This window comes from Cibotium barometz, chromosome 5 (genome assembly GCF_041138505.1).
Source record: "Cibotium barometz isolate CiBa-2024 chromosome 5, ASM4113850v1, whole genome shotgun sequence".
Taxonomy (NCBI): domain Eukaryota; kingdom Viridiplantae; phylum Streptophyta; class Polypodiopsida; order Cyatheales; family Cibotiaceae; genus Cibotium; species Cibotium barometz.
Window position 1 is genome coordinate 48956375 of NC_141050.1, and position 22083 is coordinate 48978457.

General features: G+C 46.8%; 1 long non-coding RNA gene across 1 annotated transcript in view; it reads left to right on the top strand.

The window, feature by feature from the left end:
- Positions 1-8403: 8403 nt before the first annotated feature.
- LOC147638580 (uncharacterized) overlaps positions 8404-22083 on the top strand; it is a 40917-nt gene continuing 27237 nt past the window's right edge. The window contains exons 1-2 of the long non-coding RNA XR_015265526.1: positions 8404-8581; positions 8782-8892. This is a non-coding gene — a long non-coding RNA (uncharacterized LOC147638580). The remainder of the gene's footprint in view (positions 8582-8781; positions 8893-22083) is intronic.

The window sequence follows — 22083 nt, forward strand, 5'->3', positions numbered from 1 at the left end:
ATCTTGGGAAATCTGTTCGGCAGGGTTGTCCACTCAGTGCGCTACAGTACGCGAACAAACGGACACAAGATGAGTAGCTTCATGGTCTTTCCATGGATGATGGTACACAGCTTGTGGTGCAAGCATATACTAATGACTTTTTTCTCAAGAATATGGAGGATGATGTAAGGGTTCTCATGAAAGCACCATCTCTCTATGGTTTGGCTACAGGATTGCATGTGAATTTTGAAAAATCCAAGTTTCTCCCTTAAAAAATTATGACTGGCATCAGATTTTGTGTCCGGGTCACATCTTGCCACCTATTGAGTGTTAGAATTTGTGCATCTCATTGAGTGTGGGATCTGGAACTTTGATTGGTGCACATATTTTTCTCATGTCGTATGGCAAGACAAGTTTATTTTGGTAGCTGGAGCTATGGACTGGATGTGTTCCAAGTCTAATGCTTGGTATGGTAGAGATTATGGATTGGATGAGTTCCAAGTTCATTGTTCGAGGTCTTTTGAGACGTGATGTGTTCATTGTCTATTGTTGGGGGATGATGGGAGCGGTGTTTTTTCCGTAGACTCATAATTCTATACTTGGAGCCAAGCATATTTCTTTGCTGTTTAGGGTGGCATTTGTCAAGTTGACAGGTGCTCTTTCTGAGGTGTATTTGTTATCTGCAGTACTCGGGTGTCCATGGTTGCATCTTCATCAGGTTATCTTCTTCAGACTTCTGCACAATGCACACTATGAGCTACAGAGGGGATGTTAGAAGTTGTGCATCTCATTGAGTGTGGGATCTAGACCTTTTATTGGCACACATATTTTTCTCATGTCATGGGGATTTATGCTTGTCATGGGCTGTCGGTTAGTTCATAGGGCAGTTGGCCAGCTCTTGGCCTCCTTTATAAAGGCCTCCCTCCCCTCACTTGTTATTTCATTCAATTCATTCACAGGCACATTGCTCTACACCTATTTGTTGGCTGGCATTGCCATTGTAAATCCTCATGCTATAATACAAAGATGTTCATTGTCTGATATCTCTCTCTCTCTCTCTCTCTCTCTCTCTCTCTCTCTCTCTCTCTCTCTCTCTCTCTAGGCCTTAGTGCTGCAGTTCCCGGACGAGGAGAGTAGGATGAGCTTTATGAGAAGATAGGCTATCTTGAGGAGCTTGCTAGGGGACCCCATCTACTTCAATGATGACCTCACATGGATGCAACTGGAGCACAGAAGATTATGCATGCCGAAGATCAAGGCGGCACGCAAAGAAGGGAAGAAGGCACATTATAGGGATGGTCACATCTACATTGATGGGAAGAGGGTTGAATAGCGCCATCTGGCCTATGAGACACGGAGGAAACAACATGAAGACAAAGAGATACACATAGCAATCTGGAACTGTCATGGAGTCCTATGGACACATCCAGGGAGACTTGAGGAGGTGATGGAGGGCCGGGATATCATCTTGATGACAGAGACACATGAGAGCCCGGAGAGGGGCTTACCACAGGTTGAGGGTTATCAGTGGGAGTCAGCTCACCGAGACAGGGGATGAGACAGGCCACCTCCCGAGGTTCAGGAGGTATTGCAGTGCTTTTCAGGCATGGGTTACATGAGCATGTTTGAGTCGTAGCACGAGACTCGGAGGCGAGATACATGTGGATTAGCTTACGCCTCTCGGAGACCAAATGGATTTATATCGCCCTTTGCTACTTTCCTCCGAAGGGGTCGCGGTTTGCCACCACCGAGGAGCCGGGTGGAGGAGAGGCTAGTGAGTCTCCATACTCTGTCTTATCTGAGGAGATCTTACACTATTCGACACTGGGAGAAGTCTTCTTAATGGGGGACTTCAATGCACGGACTCAGAGCAGACAGTGCGAGATCTATGACTTTGAGGATCCCCTGAGACTAGAGCCGCTAGCTACAGAGGATACAGGGACCACTCGGATCTCCGCTGATGGAGGAGCTGACAGCACTGGATATGGGCAACATTTGCTGGAGCTTGGGGCCCGACACCATTTCGTTATTTATAACGGGATGACTCAGTGGCCAGATTCAGGTGGGTTGACTTGCTTTCCAGTGGGAGGCGGTAGTAGTACAGTGGATTATGTGATGGGATCCCGGGAGGCAGCAGATATGGTGTCTCACTTCACCGTACCACCATGTCCCATTGGGGCGGATCATACATACCTATCCCTCACTTTCAGGAGCTTATTGGAGACCCACCCACCCATCATACAGCCACCACGCACTATTTTTCACTTCACTCAGCACCTAGCCGAGGTGTACGACTATCATGTTCATGATCAGCTATTTGCCTTAGATCCATCGGCACCCATGGCCATGCTCACCTCCCAGCTCTCACATGTACTGCACTCCGCAGCCGCGAGGAGTTTCCCATACCACATACGGACAAGACGGCCACCTACATCTGGGAGCATGCCCCAGAACCGATGGTATGATGATGAATGCAGAAACCTTTACCGCAGTCTCCGAGTGCAGAGGGCTCGCGGGGAGATCACCCGGAGGCAGGCAGGCAGGAGGATGCATACTCTCACCCGCCGTAAGCGGCGAGCTTATGAGGAGGCTCAGTACTGGGACACATATCACATGCTCATGAGCAGAGATGCTGCTGCTGCTTGGAGGAGACTCAGAGAGCCCCGTCCTCCCACACCTATTGCCGATCCTCAGACCTGGCAGGCATATGCAGAGAGACTTTATGATGTGCCTGCACAGCCCCCTATACCACAGCCCACAGAGCCATGCTCCACAGTCTCCACCTTCTTCACCCCACCTATGGTTAGGAGGGCCATATGCCGACTCCAACATGGACGGGCGACAGATCATACAGGATTACAGGGAGAGCATCTCATCTATGCTATTGATACATTGGCACGATTTCTTGCTCATCTCTTCAACAGAGCTCTGTCAGAGGGGTTTCCGGCTGAGTGGACGATGCACACTATTGTGCCGATCCATAAAGCGGGAGATGTACTAGACCCCGGGAACTACAGGACCATCATGATTGGCCATATATTGGCCAAACTATACGGGGCAGTTTTGGAGGCAGAGCTGAGCACTCATGCAGAGGTTGGGGGATTGAGAGCAGCAGGCCAGGCAGGCTTCCGTCGAGCCTTCTCGACCATCGACCACATTTTTACATTGAGGTGCCTGATTGATCAGGCCAAGGCACGGAGACAATGGCTCTATTGTTGCTTTGTGGATTTCCGCAAGGCATTTGATACTGTGCCCAGAGAGCGCCTCTTTCGGCGACTACAGACACTAGGCATACCTTCAGACATGATGTGGGGCATATACAGGCTATATGAGCAGGTCTTTGGGAGAGTCCGATGCCCAGGAGGCTTGTCCGACACAGTTGCTAGCACCATTGGTGTGAAGCAGGGGTGCCCGCTCTCCCCCATGCTCTTTGGGCTCTATATTGATGAGGTGGTCGATTACATCACACAGGGAGGAGGCTCTGGGGTTGAGCTATCAAGTATTACTGTCCATGTTATGCTTTATGCTGATGACATCGTCTTGGTATCCGACACGCAGGTTGGGCTTCAAAGACACCTTGTGGCTCTTGATGACTTCTGCGCACAGCAGGGGCTCACAGTGAACCTTGGGAAAACCAAGGTTATGATCTTCCACACTTCACCCGCAGTCAGGAGCCACAGTACTCTCACATTAGCAGGAGGGTGGGTCGAGGTGGTGAGCTCTTATGTTTACCTTGGCATCACATTTACTAGCTCATCTGGACGCTTCTCCATGGCTCAGGCAGTCCGAGACAGAGTGACCCGGGGGTATGCAGCTCTTGCTGGCCTTGAGCGTCAGTGTCATCAGGCACATTTTCAGGAACCCCGCACGAAGGGGTGGCTCTTTGATACATTAGTGACACCAGCCTTGATGTATGCAGCAGCGGTTTGGGCACCAGGGCTTGCAGCCTCCACATGGGTACAGCTGGAGAGACCACAAATCTTGATGCTCTCGAGGATGATACGCAGCAAACCATCCGTCCCGCACGACATTGTTCGAGTTGAGTTTGCTGCACCACCTATGGCAGTGGAGGCATTGTTCCAGACGATCTCCTTTATATACAGGATGAGGGAGATGCCCATGGAGAGATTATCCCGCCGAGCTTTTGAGGCATCCAGACAGCTGGCCGAGGCTGGACACACTGGATCTTGGTATGCACAGATGCTACAGTGGTTCTCACATCATGGTATAGACATTGAGCGGTTGCCACCTTTTCAGTATGATCAGTCTGCTCCACGGGGTTACCTCTCTCTCAATGAGAGGAACAGAGTGATGAGACAGGACATATGGCAGTACTACATATAGGAGACATGGACAGCACCAGAGAGCCCACTACCACCGAAGATGCTGTATTACAGAGACCACTTTATGAGCATCTCAGGGGATGGGTTTATACATCGACCGCGGTACATGGATGTATACATGCCACACAGCTCTCGTGTTGCTATTGGACAGCTACGAGTCTCATCACATCAGCTAGAGATAGAGGTTGGGAGAGCGGCACGGGTTCCTAGAGCTGAGCGGATATGCAGATTGTGCCGCGAGGAGGTGGAGACTAAGGATCACTTTGTATGTAGATGTAGAGCCCACCAGGGGGTCAGAGATAGATATGCAGGATTGTTTGAGGAGCACTCTTCACTACATCAGTTGATGGAGGCCTCGGACCAGCGACACCTTGGCAGACTACTACTAGAGCTTCATAGTTCTCGAGAGAGACTCCTCCAGACACCCGCTCCCACTAGCGGTGGGAGACAGTCCCACTTCACAGATTTCTTCCAGAGAGCTATGCCAGTGACAACTGATGTACCACGTGGGGTGACCGCACAGAGAGCAGAGGAATTGAGAGCCAGGAGGAGACCTAGACAGACTGGACATAGAGCACCCCGACTCCGTCACCGAGAGATAGCAGCTATCCGAATGAGACACCAGATGGAGACACAAGAGAGGCTAGCTCGCTTTCATTCAGACTCAGGGTACATGTTCATGCCATTCACAGCCTCAGCATCGGCGATGTATGATATCTTATATCCCTCTTATGGCACTGGTGGATGGAGTTAGACATAGATCTGCATGGCATGCTTGTACTACCCCTTCAGCATATAGAGATGCATCTTGCCTTAGCACTCCATCCACATCCCCACCCCCCTTATATTGTTTGTATATGGGCTCCACCGATCCATGATGATTCACAGTTGTATCCAGACACATGCACACTTTTTCTTTTGTTTCTTTTCTTCCGATGACCGGAAGAACACAGTTGTATTATTTTTTGTCTCATAGGCTGACTTTGGCCTCTCGTAGACGTTAATATATCTTTCTTTCTTTCTTTCTTTCTTTCTCTCTCTCTCTCTCTCTCAGGACCATATTGGCACGGCATGGGAGACGTCCAGTCAGAGTACTCACCATGGAGGACATTGAGGATATCCGCCATCGACCGATGAGAGACATCTTTGGATAGTGATGTGTATGATGCTTACCTTTGTTGTTGGAATTTTCCTCCCAGATGTTATCCATTAGGAGCTCTTAGTACCGTACTTTTCCTCATAGTTGTTTCAGTTTCAGTTAGTTGTTTAGTTGTTTTTAGCTTTTCTTACACAGACATTGTATCAAATCCACCAATTGTTGTAACCTTTTTGGTCTCATAGGTCATTTTGGCCTTTTGAAGACGTTAATATGTCATTTCATTTCTCTCTCTCTCTCTCTCTCTCTCTCTCTCTCTCTCTCTCTCTCTCTCTCTCTCTCCCCTATGTTTTGCTTCCGCATTGTGCAACTTTATCACTGAGATAGTCAGGCATTTGGGTTATCTACATAGCGACTACATGTGCGATTCCAGATAGTGCAATCAATTATAATGGCATATGTGTAGTTTTATCTTCTGCTACTACCTTGGTCGCATAGATAAATTGACAATTTCATGTCTAAAGCAATGGAATGCCTATGGAAAACCAAATCAGATAGAAAAAGGCTACGTTTGTTGAGGCAAGAGCTCGTATGTTTGCCCAAAATGCATGGTGGGCTCAACGTCCTTAATATTCATTATCATCTTTAGGCTACGTTTGTTGAGGCAAGAGCTCGTATGTTTGCCCAAAATGCATGGTGGGCTCAACGTCCTTAATATTCTTTATCATCTTTAGGCAAGGAAGTACCTTGTTTTTTAGAGCAGGTGAAGCCATGGGCACGCATGTTGGAAGCTATGTGCACTAACATGTGTACAGATGCATATGGGCATTGGATTGTATCAATTGGGTGTTTTCACTGGCCGTATTGTGGGCTCTCTATATGTGATTGCTCTTATTCAAGATTGGCAAGCTATCCTATGCCATCTACAATGGTCTTGTAGGCCTCAGAATCGGGGTAACTCAATGTTGCTGCAAATTCATTGGAGCAGGGTATTTGATCGACCACTTGCTCGTATTCAAGATTGGCAAGCTATCCTATGCCATCTACAATGGTCTAGTAGGCCTTGGAATCGGGGTAACTCAATGTTGTTACAGAGTATTCATTGGAGCAAGATATTTGGTCGACCACTTGCTCTGCCTCATCCTAGAAAGGCCTACAATCTGTCTACATTGGGGATTCGTCACATATGTGACATCGTGGATGAAAATGGTTATGTTTTCACCCTTCCACAAGCCGTCAGGCAATGCAATTCGGGGATGCATCGTAGGCCAATCATTTCAGAAATGATGCAACCTTTTCAGCCAGTCCGAATGCTTGAGGAGGCAAGGAGACTCCGAGATTGGCATTTTAATAGGAAACTTCCATGATATACTCCTGTGCCTTTTTACCAATTGTCATTCTCAGTGACAAATTTTGAGAATACACTCGGGATATTTTGTGTGTATACCCTCTTGGGGCTTGCATCCATTTCTAGTAACAATGGGTAGAATCCTTAGTTGCATGGGTGGGTGGGAAACTCCAAAGACTCATGACGTTGCAGGCCTTGGGAGTGAGGAGACAGGGTGTAGCAGCTGTTTGCAGCACTCAAGGGGTGCCCCGGTGCAGAGCCAAGCGATGGGGACTTGTTCCATCTGTGTACAGGCCAAGGACATGCGGAATTTGGCTGGCGGAAGATCGTGGCAGAGGCCAATGAGGCTACCTGCAGCATACGGGGATAACGGCATGAGTTGGCAAAGAAACTGTGTGCTGTCTGGAGGTTAGGGGAATCTGCATGTACTGCTTTAAGTATGTAAAATTTTGATATAAATGTGATTGAAGTTGAGCATGGAAGCAAGAGCTTGTATGTTGGAGCCTGGCTGACTATTGGCACATGGAAGCTTTGGTGAACTCTAGTGTTTTGGGATCTTTGAATAGGAGTTAAAGTTTTATTTATTGCATTTGGGCACATTTGAGTAATCACAGGTGTGCATGTGCAAGGTTAATGTGAAGGGTGACATTGAAACTTGGAATTCATGCATATAGGTCTTGTCCATAAGCAATGACTTGAGGTTGCAACATTAGAGTTGATGTTTAAGGCTTTGCGCGAGTACAATTTCATAGAGTAAATCAATGTATGTTTTACTTTGCACTCAGACAACGAATTGAATATTAGGTTGCTCAAGGGTTCATGTGATACAGTTGATGCCCATATGTGCTAAGTGCTAAACATAATGCCATAATGTCATAAGGTTATGAGAACTTTATTACCTTGTTATTGGGAATGCTAGCTTGGAATGCCTCTTAAATGAATGTGTCTTTGACGGATAGCATGAAAGGGCTCAATGAGAATTTGATATGATGATGATGATGTAAGTGGTTGAAGTAAATGATAAGAGGCCATGGGTCATCTATACACTTGATGAGCATGTGGGTGTGTGTAAGTGAGTGCGGCATAAGGAATTAATTCGAATGAAGGTTGTTATGGTTGATGTTGTGGGAGGTTTCTTGGATGTTGATAGTTTATGGATGAATGAGGGAGGTTGAAGGGAGATAAAGGACTTGATGGATGATTGTGTATAGAGGATAGGGTAATGGTAGAGATGCATGCATGGATGGTGCTCATAGAAGGTCAAGGCAGTGCTGACAGCCACTCAACCAACTTTCGCTCAATGCCCAAAGGCCTGCAAGGCCAATATTTTAGGATTGAGCCCTAGTGCAAAATTGTTTCACACTATGATTAATGCTATCTTGCAATCCATGGGAAGTGATACCATTTCTCTCAATATCGTAGCTTATCAGTGAGTTATGGGGTAATCGATGTAGTTACCATGAGATTATCACGTTTTTTTTCTTTGATTTATGTATCATCTAAATGTCAGAGTGCGAACTAGCAAGGTGGTCTCAGGCAAGGGCCCGCAGATGCCCTTATAACTTGTTTTCTTATATTGATTCACGTTTTTCTTATATTGATTCACCATGTGTTTATTGATTGTTTGTGTAGTTTGACAAAACACCGGGGAAGCATATCAGCGAGACAAAGTTGAGGGTTGTGTTTGGGTCACCCCCTCAGCCACCTTTGAGGGTTGTATATGTGTCACCCCTTCAACCACCTTCCCCTGTCCCTGAATCAGCAGAGGAGTGCGTTTCACCCAGACTTTTAACTCTTGACAACGGTTTTGATGCTGTAAGATATTCTTCTCAATACTTTGTTTTATATCTTTTTTCCAGTAGGTGTCCTTATCTTCCAGAAGCACTGTCCTCTTGCAGTCCTGGAATTTGTGGAGCTAGTTTTTTGGAGCTTGTTTCTAGAAAATCAAATTTATATTCACTCACACATCTGGGTGTGCGTGTGCACACACTCCCGCCAACAAACACAACCCTCAGCCACCTTTGAGGGTTGTATATGTGTCAGCCCTTCAGCCACCTTCCCCTGTCCCTGAATCAGGAGAGGGCGTTTCACCCAGACTTTTAACTCTCGACAACGGTTTTGATGCTGTAAGATATTCTTCTCAATACTTTGTTTTATATCTTTTTTCAAGTAGGTGTCCTTATCTTCCAGAAGCACTGTCTTGCAATCCTGGAATTTGTGGAGCTATTTTTTTGCAGCCTGTTTCTAGAAAATCAAATTCATTTTCATTCACTTGTGGGTGCACGTGTGCACAAACACTCATGCCCGCAAGCTTACATAGTTCTCGCGCATATATATATAGAGATTCAAGCAAGTGGAGTATATTCTGAGAAAAATCTATCGCATGCCCGCCCTCCCCCTCCCCCCACGTCTCTCTCTCGTTGCCGCTTGTGCTCCGCGCCCTCCATCTTGTCTTTCCGCCTGTGCTCTGCGCCCGCCATCTTGTTCTGTCCACCCCGTTGCTGCCTGGGCTGGCTCTGTTCTGTCTGTCCCCCCGTAGTCTCTCCGCTGCCGCCCTCTCTCCTGCCTGGGCTGGCTCTGTTCTGTCTGCCCCCAGTAATGTAGAATGCCCCTATCCCGGACAAATGGTTGAACCCTCAACCAGAAGCCACCCCATCGCGCATCGGGCTGGCTCCCGTCTTCTCCCGTGTCCTTGACCACAGCTTAAGCTGGGTGATTGTGACAATGGTGCTCCCTCTTAAAGATAGAGTGAACAAGATCGAAGAACAAGCTCAGAAGGCCCTTTCAGACCAAAAGAAGCTGATAGTAGACAGGACATTGAACCAGCATGAAAAGGAGATTCATGCTGTCAGGACTAGATCCAGGGCAAAGACATCCGGGTAGAGGAAATGTACAAACAGCTGCAAGATGAGATGCGACAAGAGATGGAAGCCTGGAAGGACGCATGCTTGGCTGCATGTATGGAGAAATGTATGGAATTATGCAAGGAAGAGATGCACAAGTATGGCAAAGAGGAAGGAGAGCTAGCCACACAAGAAGCTCTTGCTCTAGAGATTGCCCAGTTGGCGAGATGCCAATCCCAAACTTGAGGTGGAACTAGAGAAGGCTAAGAAGGCAATCACAGCAAAGATTCAAGAGGCCAAATCAGGATTCCGGAAGGAGCATGTAGGCCTCTGAAAAGACATGGAAGCAACCAAAGAGGAGGTTGGAGAAACCTCCGAATGGGTTGAGGTTGTGAAAAAGCAAAAAACAGTCCACACCCCAAATGCCACATCCATCATGACGGCCACGCTTGAGGAAGAGAAGTGTCACCAATCGAGGGCTCTACATGTGCGAGTAACAGGCTTGCAAGCGGGCAACTCACCGAAAGAGGACAGTGAGACTTTATGCAGACAGATGGGCCTCACTGAAACCCCTTTTGTAGATGCTTGGCGAGCCGGGAAGGACTTGACGAGGGAGAGGCCTCTCCTCCTCAAGTTCAAAGATATGGAGTCCCGTCTAGCATTCTTGAAGAAGAGGGCCACCCTCCGAACCACCAAAATATACCTTGGAGATGACCTTACCCCCCTACAGGTGGAACATAGGAAAGCCGGGATGGTTTAGGTTATGGAAGCCCGCAAGGCAAGAAAATGGGCTGTTTATTGTGATGACCGAGTCACATCACGGATAAACGCCCCACATGACGATGCGGGGTCTATGAGACCACAAATGCATTGAGGATGGGAGTATGGAATTGCAATGGAACTCTATGGTCCGACACACGAGGCTTCACAAAGACTTACACAGATCGGGATATTATCTCCTACATAGAAACGCATCAAAGCCCTGAGAGAGGGCTACCCAAAGTGGAGGGTTACACATGGGAGTCAGCTTTCAGAGGACAAACACGGACCACGGAAGGGGGGGGGTTGGGCATGGCTTGGGAGGAGTGGCATGCTTGTTTTGCCCTCATTTGAGAGGCATGCTCACAATGGTTAGACATGATGAGGAGGCTCGCTTTATGTGGATGCGATTAGCTAGACCTGGCTTGAGAGTGATGTATATTGTAGTATGCTACTTCCCACCAGAGAAATCAGAATATGCACGTAGGTTGACAGAGAAAGGGGAGACTCCATATGCACCATTATTTGTAGACATTGCAGAGTTCTCCCAACAAGGAGAGGTCCTCCTATTAGGAGACTTTAATGCACGGACAAAAGGGGAACAAGTGCAGACATATGACTTCTAGGAAGATGCCATCATCTAGAGGGCCAACCCGGATATGGGGAATGCAACACCATATGGTAGACACTTCTTGGAGATGGGGGATATGCATGAGCTGATTATATATAATGGGCTGTCCAGATGGCCGCAATCGGACAGCCTTACATCTTTTCCGCATGGGGGAGGCACTAGTATGGTGGATTACCTCATGGTGTCTCCTGCTCTTATACCACACATCCCAGACTTCACCATCCCTCCCCCCATATTAGCTGGCCATGCATTACTTTTTTTCACGATCTCATGCCCCACCTTACTGCCCACACCGACACCCCTTGCCACCACCTTTTCTTGAATTCATTTCCATCATGATCTTGACCACATCTATGAGGACCACCTCTCCCGCAACATTTCAGCTCTCGACTTATCCCTCCCTATCTCCACCATTACATCCTAGCTTTCCTCCATCATCCATGACTCCATCCACGCCAGCTTCCCCTACACCACATGCTCCACAGCAAGTTTGCCAGTGGGATCCCAACCCCAGAATGGATGGTATGATGAAGAGTGCAAAACCACCAGGCTTCGCCTCTTACGCGAGAGGGAACATGGGCTGATTTCAGCACATAAGATGCAACGCATCTTCCGCACACTCACTTGCCGAAAGAAACGGGCATTTCTCGCCATACGAGAACAAGAGTTATACTAGCTCTTTTTGAGCGAGGACAACTCAAAAGCTTGGCGCATTTTGGAAGAAAAAAGAGCACCTACACCTATCACAGATCCTAGCCTTTGGGAAGCCCATGCACGACAGCTGTATGATGTGCCAAACCCTTACTAAGACAGCTCGTTGGTGGAAACAAAAGTTGAAGAAAATTTGGCATACTAAATTGCCACTCAAATCTAGATTATTTTTGTGGCAATGCTTGTTGGGAGTGCTCCCAGTTGGAGAATTTCTTGAAAAAAGACACATAACTGCTATGAAATGCCCTTCTTGTCGTTGTATGAAGGAAACAGTGATGCATCTTCTTTGGTCTTGTCGAGAGACCAAAAGTTTCCTTCAACAAATTTCACATTCTTTTAAACTCCCGTTCCCAGGGTGTTCCTTCTCTAGATTTTTTTGGGCTTTTTGGCGGGTGGCCTTCTAGATTGGATCATGCATGGCCCTTTCTAATATGGACTAGATATTGGGCTTTGTGGACAATATGGCATGCAAGAAATCAGTTGGTTTTTCATTCCGTAAGATTGCACACTATCACTACTTTCGTCAATCCTTGCGTCTGTCTTTGTTTGATAGCATGCATTGTCACATGCACTCTGCACTATAGTGCATGGTGACAAATTGGCTCATCATCATCAGTGCAACATTGTACAGTATTAGTTCCATTCAGGATGATATTTGTCGTACGCCGTGACCCCATTGTAATCCTCAGTCCAGGATAAGTCAGGCACAAGCTACGTAGGTCATTCTCAGCCATAGCAAGTCAGTCAGTCAGTGTAAGTCCCTTCACCTACTTAAAGAGACGCATTCATGCATATGCAGTTAGTAGAAACCTTAGGGTTTGCATTAGAAAGCATCTTGCATATTGCACATCATTCATGCATAGCATCTAGACCATTGCAGGAACCCCATATATCATCTAGTATTTATCAGGATATTTACTAGGATTTTTCTGGTATTTTTTCCATCATTTTCAGCATTTTTCACATCATTTATGCATTTATGTTGGACATGAGTAGTTGGCCAGCTCAGTAGCCAGCCGACTGGCTCCTTGTGTCCATACAAATAGAGTCCTTGCATAATCATTCACTCATTCATCATATTCAGCAAAGGAGCATTCAAGAGCTTGTCATCCTGAGCACTAGGAGCATTCAAGAGCTTGTCATCGTGAGCACTAGGAGCATAAGCGATTGCAGTTTCAGCCCTATTCTCTCAGCGTTTTCCTCCTACAGCCCTAGGCACATCAACGCATGAGCATTCAGCCCCTACATCAGCAAAATGCAGCAGTTTCAGCATAATTCAGCGAGCATTCAACCTTGCGTTTTCTGCATCCATACAGTTTTCAGCATTCATCTATTCATCGTTTTGCTCCAGCCACTTGGTGAAGGTAAAACGCAGCATTCATATTCATTTACAGCATTCATACTCAGTCTAGAACATTCCCAAACAGCTCCTCTCTTAGCCCTAGCTTTGCATCCCTCCCTCATTCCATTGGGAAGAGTGCATAGGCTTGAGATTGCACATCTTTGGTGCTTCTACAACAGTGCACAATTCAGCCCAACACTTGGTCTTCAGAGGTCTTGCGTTTGGCTTATCGTTAGTGACACCATCAATCTCTTTAAACAAATACTGTGACCGCTCCCTGCAGGAGGCCTACAAATCGGAAGACACTATACACATATTTAGAACACTTAATTTAACTGTTATTAAACAATGGAAACAACATTGAAACAACATCAGCAACACAAATACTGGAAATACTGAAAATACAAATGACACCAGCACTGGGGCCAGAAAGGGCGAGCCTCCCCCCTCAATATTTTTTGTATTTCTTGGAGTATTTATATTTGTACAAGTGTCAGGGGCTTGACAGGCCAGATTTCTCCACAAGGGAGTGAAAACAACCAAATAAAACTGGTTCAAGTCGATGAAGGGGTGTTGGTCGGAGTAGCCCCAAATCATAGGCTCATTCCTACCTTCACTGGGTGTACACGTGCCTTTCACTGGTCTTCCAAGACCGTGCACCAACAGACATGCCCGTACTAACGCAGGCCAAGGAGTACACCGTGGAGGGAGCATGGCCCGGTTCTCCCCAATGAGCTTTGCTCCCAAATTCCCTGGTGACTCTAACCTTCACTGGCTCTCAGAAGCTCTGAGAGCACGGTTAACAACACCACACACAGGGAAATATACTGACCACACCAGGAAGAACATTTCTGAGCATGGTCAGCATATACATGCTTTGCTCATGCACTACACAACTTAAAGAATTCTCTGAATTTTAATTAACAAATTTCAGAATTACACAATGAGAAAACATGAGGGCACCTGGTACGGTGAGTACAATCCAAGTACAACAGGTACAATTTGTAGCGGGTACAATTAGGCACATCAGGTACAACCAGATAATATTCAGGTTTTGTACTTGCAGCAGGTACAACAGGTACATTAAAATGCTTCACACGTGTGTAGGTACAACCAGCCAGGTAATATGCAGGTACTGTACTTGCAGTAGGTACAACAGGTACATCAAGTGCTTCACACGTGTGCAAGTACAATCTTTTGGTTCAACACGTGCAGTCACTGGTTATAATAGGTGCAGTTTGCAGGCAGATACAAGCTTGGTACAGCAGGCGGGTACTGTACAACAGCAAGTACAGGCCTAGTATAGCAGGTGGGTGCTGTACAGCAACAGGTACAGGCCTAGTACAGCAGGCGGGTGCTGTACAACAGCAGGTACAGGCTTGGTATAGCAGGCGGGTACAGCACACCTACAGTAGGTGTGGGCATCCCTGTACAGGCAGGTACAACTGCAGGTACAGCAGGAGCTTCAGGCGAGTACAACACGGCTGTAAGGCAGGTACAACACTCAATTTAGCCTTTTGGGAAGAGAGGCGATGGAGAGAGAGCAGCCAGCAGGCGATGGAGAGAAAAAACCACCAGCCACACACGTGGGAAAAAGTACTTTAAAAAATGTTTCATGCAAAACCTTTATCAAAGGTTATAAAACCTTAATACCCATTTAATACTATGAGCACCCACACTAGACAATGTCCAGCCCTTCTTTTAAATGTGTGTGAACACATTGCCTTATAAATATTAAGGTTGGCTATGACTTCAGATTTTTACATTTTGAAAAGGGAAAAATGATAATACTTACCACTTGTTCACACGCCACGCTACCAAGTCAGCAAACATCATTCCACGGTACACTAGGGGCGTCCCCATCCAATGTAATGGCACGTCATAACAGGCAGACACACGCAAATAAGTCATGCAAAAACAAATTTATGCATGCAGGCATAAATGCATGTGCACAAATAATGAACGAAATCTCCCTTTCATGAAACTTGTACAAGAGGTTCCTGTCGGGCACAAAACTGGCGCGACAAATATAAATAAATATGTCCTAGTCTTCCTATGGAGTGACAATCCCATAGGTTAGACACCATCTTGGCCATACACGGGTGGCACCAACAGGCCCGTTCATACAGCACGAAGCAAATCACACATGGGTGACACGAAACTGGTTCCCGTCCATGTGACGCAGCACTGGTCGCACACGGGTGGCACTGATCTGGCTCCCGTTCATGTGACGCCATAAAACTGGCCCTTTCACATGGGACACTGGCTTGGCCCCATGTGAACATGGCACAAATCTGGCCGCTCTATGGAGTGACAGTCACATAGAAGTGGCTCCAAAAATGGAGATGGACGAAATGGTGACAAATACTATCTAAGTAACGGCCCTTCAGAGGGTAATTCGGGACCCCATATGGTATACAGTTCTCATCTCTCTCATATCTCTCTAAAGTTTGAAGTATTAAAGTGGATTGCTAAACTCGCGAAACTCAGGATATAGTAGACGTTATGAGCATGTGTGACAGGATCCTCCAATACGAATACTTCCGCTGCATGTTACATTGGTGTGAGATTCAGCTTGTCCACACACACCGTATCCTAGCATGAGGCATCTTTGGATGGTCAAATTGCGTTCCGGCACGACCACGGACTTCAGCATCATGTCTATAGAGGAGAGTACCCATTAGCCGAAAGAAGTCTCCCCTGAAGGAGACCTTGCTCTTCCGACTTCAGCAGACACCGTAGCTCTTCTTAGAGCTCAGAACCAGCTGCTCATGGAGCGTCTCCAACTCTTGGAGGCAGCAGCAGCACGTCCTCCTCCGGCTCCAGTAGCCCCCGACTACATCTTTTCAGATGGAACAACAAAGGAGAGAAGACGAGGCCCGAAGGAGAGAATAAAAAGCAGCAGCAGAAGCAAGAAAACAACAAGAAAAAGCAGAAAGATGGGACTATGAGGAAGCCCAACGCAGACTCGATGAAGACCGGCGTCAGGCTAAACTCACTGCTCGGGAGCACCAACGAGAACTCGATCGAGAACGTATGTTACTCGAGCACCAAAGGGAAAAGGAGGCCATTCATCTTAGATACCAGCACCTCTCTTCAGCATCCCCCGCCTCAGGTGCCACCAGCCCCCAGCAGTGTGCAGCATCAACTACCGTCATTCGCAATCAACCAAATTTCAGTAAGTATGATGGTAAGTGTGATCATTTAGCAGTTAATCAATTCATTCTTCAATTTACTGCTCATTTTCCATTAGCTAGGATCATAGATCCTCAGGATAGAGTCCACGTAACGGCTCCCCATCTCACGGGTGAGGCAGTCACTTGGTGGCAGCATTGGTCTAATCTTTATATAGACGAGACCACAGGTGTCACAGCTTTTAGCTGGGATACATTTGTCCATGACCTGAAGACCAGATTTCTTTCGTCCCAGTACATGACCGGTCTTGTAGATGAGTTCTATGGACTCAGACAGAACGGATCCCCAGTGCTTCAGTTTTTTGACAAGGTTATTACTTTAGCACTGCAATTAGGGCTATCTGCGTAGGCCAAGATGGAGCAATTCACTCGTGGATTGGATCCTAACATTCGGTTCACAGTTCGTAACTTTGAACCCAGTACATATGACCGGGCTTTGACTCTCGCTCAGAATGAAGAATGAAGATGAACGGAGGCAAGCCCAAGCAGTCATCTCAGTCCAGTGCCAAATCCCAGCAGCAGCAATCCACTGCACAACCAGGGAAAGTTAATGCATCTTCTAAAGATGCTAAGAAGGACGGCAGTAATAGCTCCAGTTCAGGGAGTGAGAAAGGTAAAGAATCTAAGCCTAAGAAAACCCCCGATGAAAAGGCTAAAGAAGGGATTACTGGAGGTTATCTTCCTCAAGAGGAGCAAAAGAAGTATCAGTCAGAAAACATATGTTTTTTCTGTCACATCGTAGGGCATGGTAAGAAGGATTGCCACAAATGGCAAGCAGAACAAGCCACTAAAGCCCCTTCTGCCACAGTTGCCACAGCCTCCCCAGCTCCTCCAGCCCCGCCTACTACCACCAATGCGGTTCAACTTTTACCCTCTATGCATCGTATGCCATCCGTGGTATTTGATGCTAAGCAGAAAAGCCTCATCCGAGCTTATGGCTCTGCCAAGGGCCGTCAGTTTTTAGTCCTTTTCGATATGGGCAGTTCTGAGGATGCCATCTCTCCCAAGTTGGCTAATAAAATGAGCTGTACACTAGTCCCATATCATCTGGATGTGGACAGGTTTACACCTGGTCTCCGCACCCACATTTCTCAGAAGGCACAACAATTTGCCTTTGATGTTCAGAAGGCCTCATTCCAACGAGATTTCATCGTCTCGCCTCTATTGGGGTGTGACATGATCTTAGGAATTCAGTGGTTCTGTCAGTATGAGCCTACTCCCGATTAGAGGCAGGACACTTTTACTATTTGTAAAGGTTTTCCTGAGCTTGTCATGATTCGTGGGGATAGAAGCATTCTTGGTATCCCATTGATTTCGCATATCCAGGCTCGACGAGCTATCCGCAAGGGAGCATAAGGAGCACTACTTTATGTTCGTGCTCAAACAGCCTCTACCTCATCAGTAGCATCCATCTTACCCTTAGTCCCTCAGTTAGCAGACCTCCTGTCCAGACATCAGGACATTATGCTTAGGGACGATCTCCCGCCTAGTCTCCCACCCTCTCGCCCCGAGGACCATCATATTGATTTGGTCCCTGGATCAGATCCTCCTAATAGGTTTCCCTTGTTAAAATATTGCATCTTTCTTTTATGCTGTCGTGTAGCTGTCGGCCTGTTTTCCTACAGCCGACTGCTTCATGTACAAGTATATAAGAGGTGCTCCCTTTATTCATTCAACATATCATTCCTTGTCCTATTTGCTGGCTCTTGTACTCTGTAACCTCAAGCTAATAAAGCTCAGTTCTTGCTTGCAATCTTTCTCTCTCTCATGTTCATTGCTTTCGCTTGTGCACATTCTTTCATGGTATCATTCGCCTAGGCTCTTGGCTGCTGCACAATCTGTTCCTCTACGTTTTCTGCTTCCCTAGATTCTCCAGGCTGTAGATCCTTCAAAACAGAGGCTGCGTTTCTCTCTCTTAGCTGCGTTTATGCTCTACAAGCTCTCCAACTGCTGTCGGCCAGTCCCCCAGGCTGCGTTTTCTTCTACAGAGGCAAGTGGAGGAGGTCTAGCTGCAGATTCAGCAAGTGCATCAGACAAGTGGCACATCAGCTCTTCTCCCTCCAAGATCCCCTCCCTCTTCCGATAGGAGGTTCCCGGTGGTGTGTTTTTTTGGGTTTCTTTTGCTGCTGTCCAGCCTGCATCTTCAGAGGGGGCTATTAGTCCCTAGTTGGATCCTATGGAAAGGTGCTTGTGAGAGCACGTGGATTGCTTAGCTACAGAGGTTGTTTGAGACATAGCTTCTTTGAGGCAGACATGGGTCCCCCCTACACGAACAAGGAGGACAAGCTACAGAGGTTGTTTGAGACATAGCTTCTTTGAGGCAGACATGGGTCCCCCCTGCACGAACAAGGAGGACAAGCTCAGTGGTACAAACTATGATCACTGGAAGCTACAGATGAAGGTCTGGTTCACACACAAGGGTCTCTAGGAGGTTGTTCAGGGCCACGAACGAAAGCCCGAATGCCCTACCAGCTCTCGGAAGTGGACTCGGGATGAGGAGGATGCCTTTCTCACCGAACTTTCAGCTTGGGAGAATCAAGACTCAAAAGCTCACTCTGCACTTGTACGAGCCATCTCACCAAAGGTCTCCCCCGCCGTGCAAACATTGGATTGTGCTGCCTCTGTTTGGAGAAAGGTGACAGACCTATATGCACGGGACTCTACAATGCGGTCTGTGAACCTATTGGGTTAGCTCTTTTCTCTGGAGTTTATAGCAGGGACTTCCATGCAGTCATTTGTGATGAAGGTTAAGGTAATTCATGACCAATTAGTGGCAATGGGTACTGCCCTGACCTCTTCTCAGTTAGCTGCTCTCCTCCTCATCAGACTTCCATGCAGTCATTTGTGATGAAGGTTAAGGTAATTCATGACCAATTAGTGGCAATGGGTACTGCCCTGACCTCTTCTCAGTTAGCTGCTCTCCTCCTCATCAGGCTTCCTGCAGATTATGACATGGTTTCCCTGACCTCTTCTCAATTAGTGGCAATGGGTACTACCCTGACCTCTTCTCAGTTAGCTGCTCTCCTCCTCATCAGGCTTCCTGCAGATTATGACATGGTTTCCCGAGCTTTGCGGGTTCAGATCACAACACGTTCCCTCGAGTTTGATGATCTGTGTACTCTCCTCTTGGAAGAGGAATCCATCCTAGTTTCTCAGGGGAAATTGAAAGTTTCATCGTCTATTGGACCTGATCAGGCACTCTCGACAGTGCAGAAGAAAGTTTGGAGTCGGTGTTACAAGTGTGGGAAGAAAGGCCACCTGTCAAAGGATTGTCAGTCAAAGGACAAAGACAAAGCCAAGGACAAGGGCAAGTCTTCCAAGAAGGGCAAAGACAAGTTACATGACACTGACATAGACTCGTCTAGTGACAACCCCAGCTCTCCCAAGGCCTTACAGTCTGGAGAGAATATGACTGGTGTCCTGCTCTGATCCTAAGGGCATCCCCCTGCGTGCTGTCTTCCAGAAGCGGTTTGTGGGCGGGAGAGGGGGCTTTCAAAAGCTCTCTTATATTAAATCTGGAGCATGGGACCCGTGTGTCGGAGTTCCAAGTATAAAGACAGGCAAGTTCACTTGATGGTCCGGATGAGTTCCAGGATCAACCAAGTTTCCTTCATGGTTCGGATGAGTTCCACAACTATTGGTCAGCAGAAACTATGGACAGGATGTGTTCCATGTTCATTTGTTCGAGGTTATTGAATGTGATGTGTTCACAGTTCTACTTTGAGTTTGGAGCCAAGCAGATTTTTTTTTGCTCTCTATAGTGGCATTATGTTCTCTGAAGACAAGAAGCTGACATGTGCATTTTCCGAGGTGTACTCAGTACTGGCCATGCTGAGGTGTCCATGGTCACACCTTTGTCATCAGTTTTCTTCTGACTTTTTTGCACACTTCAAGATGCAGAGGGGGTGTTAAAATATTGCATCTTTCTTTTATGCTGTTGTGGAGCTGTCGGCGTGTTTTCCTACAGCCGACTGCTGCATGTACAAGTAGATAAGAGGTGCTCCCTTTATTCATTCAATATATCATTCCTTGCCCTGTTTGCTGGCTCTTGTACTCTGTAACCTCAAGCTAATAAAGCTCAGTTCTTGCTTGCAATCTTTCTCTCTCTCATGTTCATTGCTTCCGCTTGTGCACATTCTTTCATCCCTATCGTCTTTCCAAGACTTTAGAGGGCGAGTTAGAAAAACAGTTATCTAAGCTCCTCCGAGCCGGATTCATTCGGCCTTCTTCCTCCCCATTTGCTGCACCCATCCTATTTGTCCAAAAGAAGGACAAGTCTGCACGCCTTTGTGTAGACTACAGGACATTAAATAAACTCACCATTAAGAATAAGTTTCCTATGCCAAGGATTGAGTACATTTTGGAGCGTTTAGACGGTGCTAAATTTTTCACTAAGATCGACCTCAAGAGTGGTTACCATCAGGCCCGCATTTTTGAAGCTAACATTCCAAAAACAGCTTTCCGGACAGAGCGTGGTCACTACGAGTTCATAGTCATGCCTTTTGGGCTTACAAATGCACCTGCAACCTTCAATAAAACGATGTCCAGGATTTTCGCAGGCCACTTTGGGAAGTGTGTTTTCATATTCCTTGATGACATACTAGTCTTCTCAGCCATTGCGGAGCAGCATGAGAAAGATGTGGAGAAAGTCTTGCAACTTTTGCGAGATAATGAGCTCTACATAAACGCCAAAAAGTCTGTCTTTGGTGTTAAGGAAGTTCAATATTTGGGCTATATCATCGGTTCCGATGGGATTAGACTGGATCCATCAAAGGTTTAGGAAATCTTAGATTGGGACATTCCTAAGAAATCCGCTCATTCGTAGGTCTTTGTCAAGCCTATAGTACCCATGTCCAACCACCAGTTTTCCAACCTTGCAACACCTCTTACAGACTTGCTCAAGGGGGTGAAGACTCGCAAGCAAAAAGTCTCAGTTACAGGCAAGGCACTTGATGCATTCCGTGCACTCCAGAAAGCCGCCTCAGAAGCGCTTGTATTTAAGTTAGCATCTTGGGATGAACCTTTCGAGGTCATTACCGATGCAAGCAATGTAGCCATAGGAGACCCGTGGCATACTACAGTAGAAAGTTGGATGTCGCCGAAAAGAATTATTCGGTATATGACAAAGAGCTTTTGGGTGTGATCACAACGCTCAAACATTGGAAGCCTTTTCTTTATGGTCAGGTTTTCACAGTAAAAACAGACCACCAAGCACTTAAGTGGCTTCAAACTATGCCAAGTGCCCAGTGGAGTGATCGACATGCTAGGTGGAGTCAACTCTTCCAACAGTTTGGAGGAATGATTGAATACATTCCTGGTAAGCATAACCCAGTAGCAGATGCTATTAGTCGAAAGGCCAGCATCTAGGTAGTCCAGGAATCTACCATTCTCGAAATCACGGGAAAGGACTTAGATAGCATGAAAGACCAATATGTCGACTCCCCTGAGTTTGGTACTCCGTACAGTTTGGCCCTCAATTCTGAGCCTGGCCACTATTCACTACAGAACGGTTGATTGTTCTTCAAGAACCGCCTCTGTGTCATTCGGGAAAAGCGTTCTGCTCTTCTCCATGATGCCCATGACTCTTTAGTTGGAGGACATAGGGGTATCAACAGTACCCTCAAGAAATTAGAACGGTCCTTTTATTGGCCAAAGATGAGGCGTGATGTATATTCATATGTTCAAGCCTGTAAGATTTGTCAAAAAGTAAAGGTTCCACATACAAAGAAGACTGGTTTACTTCAACCTTTGCCTATCCCCGACGGACCTTTCATGGACATATCTATGGACTTTGTAGGGTCTCTACCAGCATCCATTGGATCCCGTAACACTCAGTG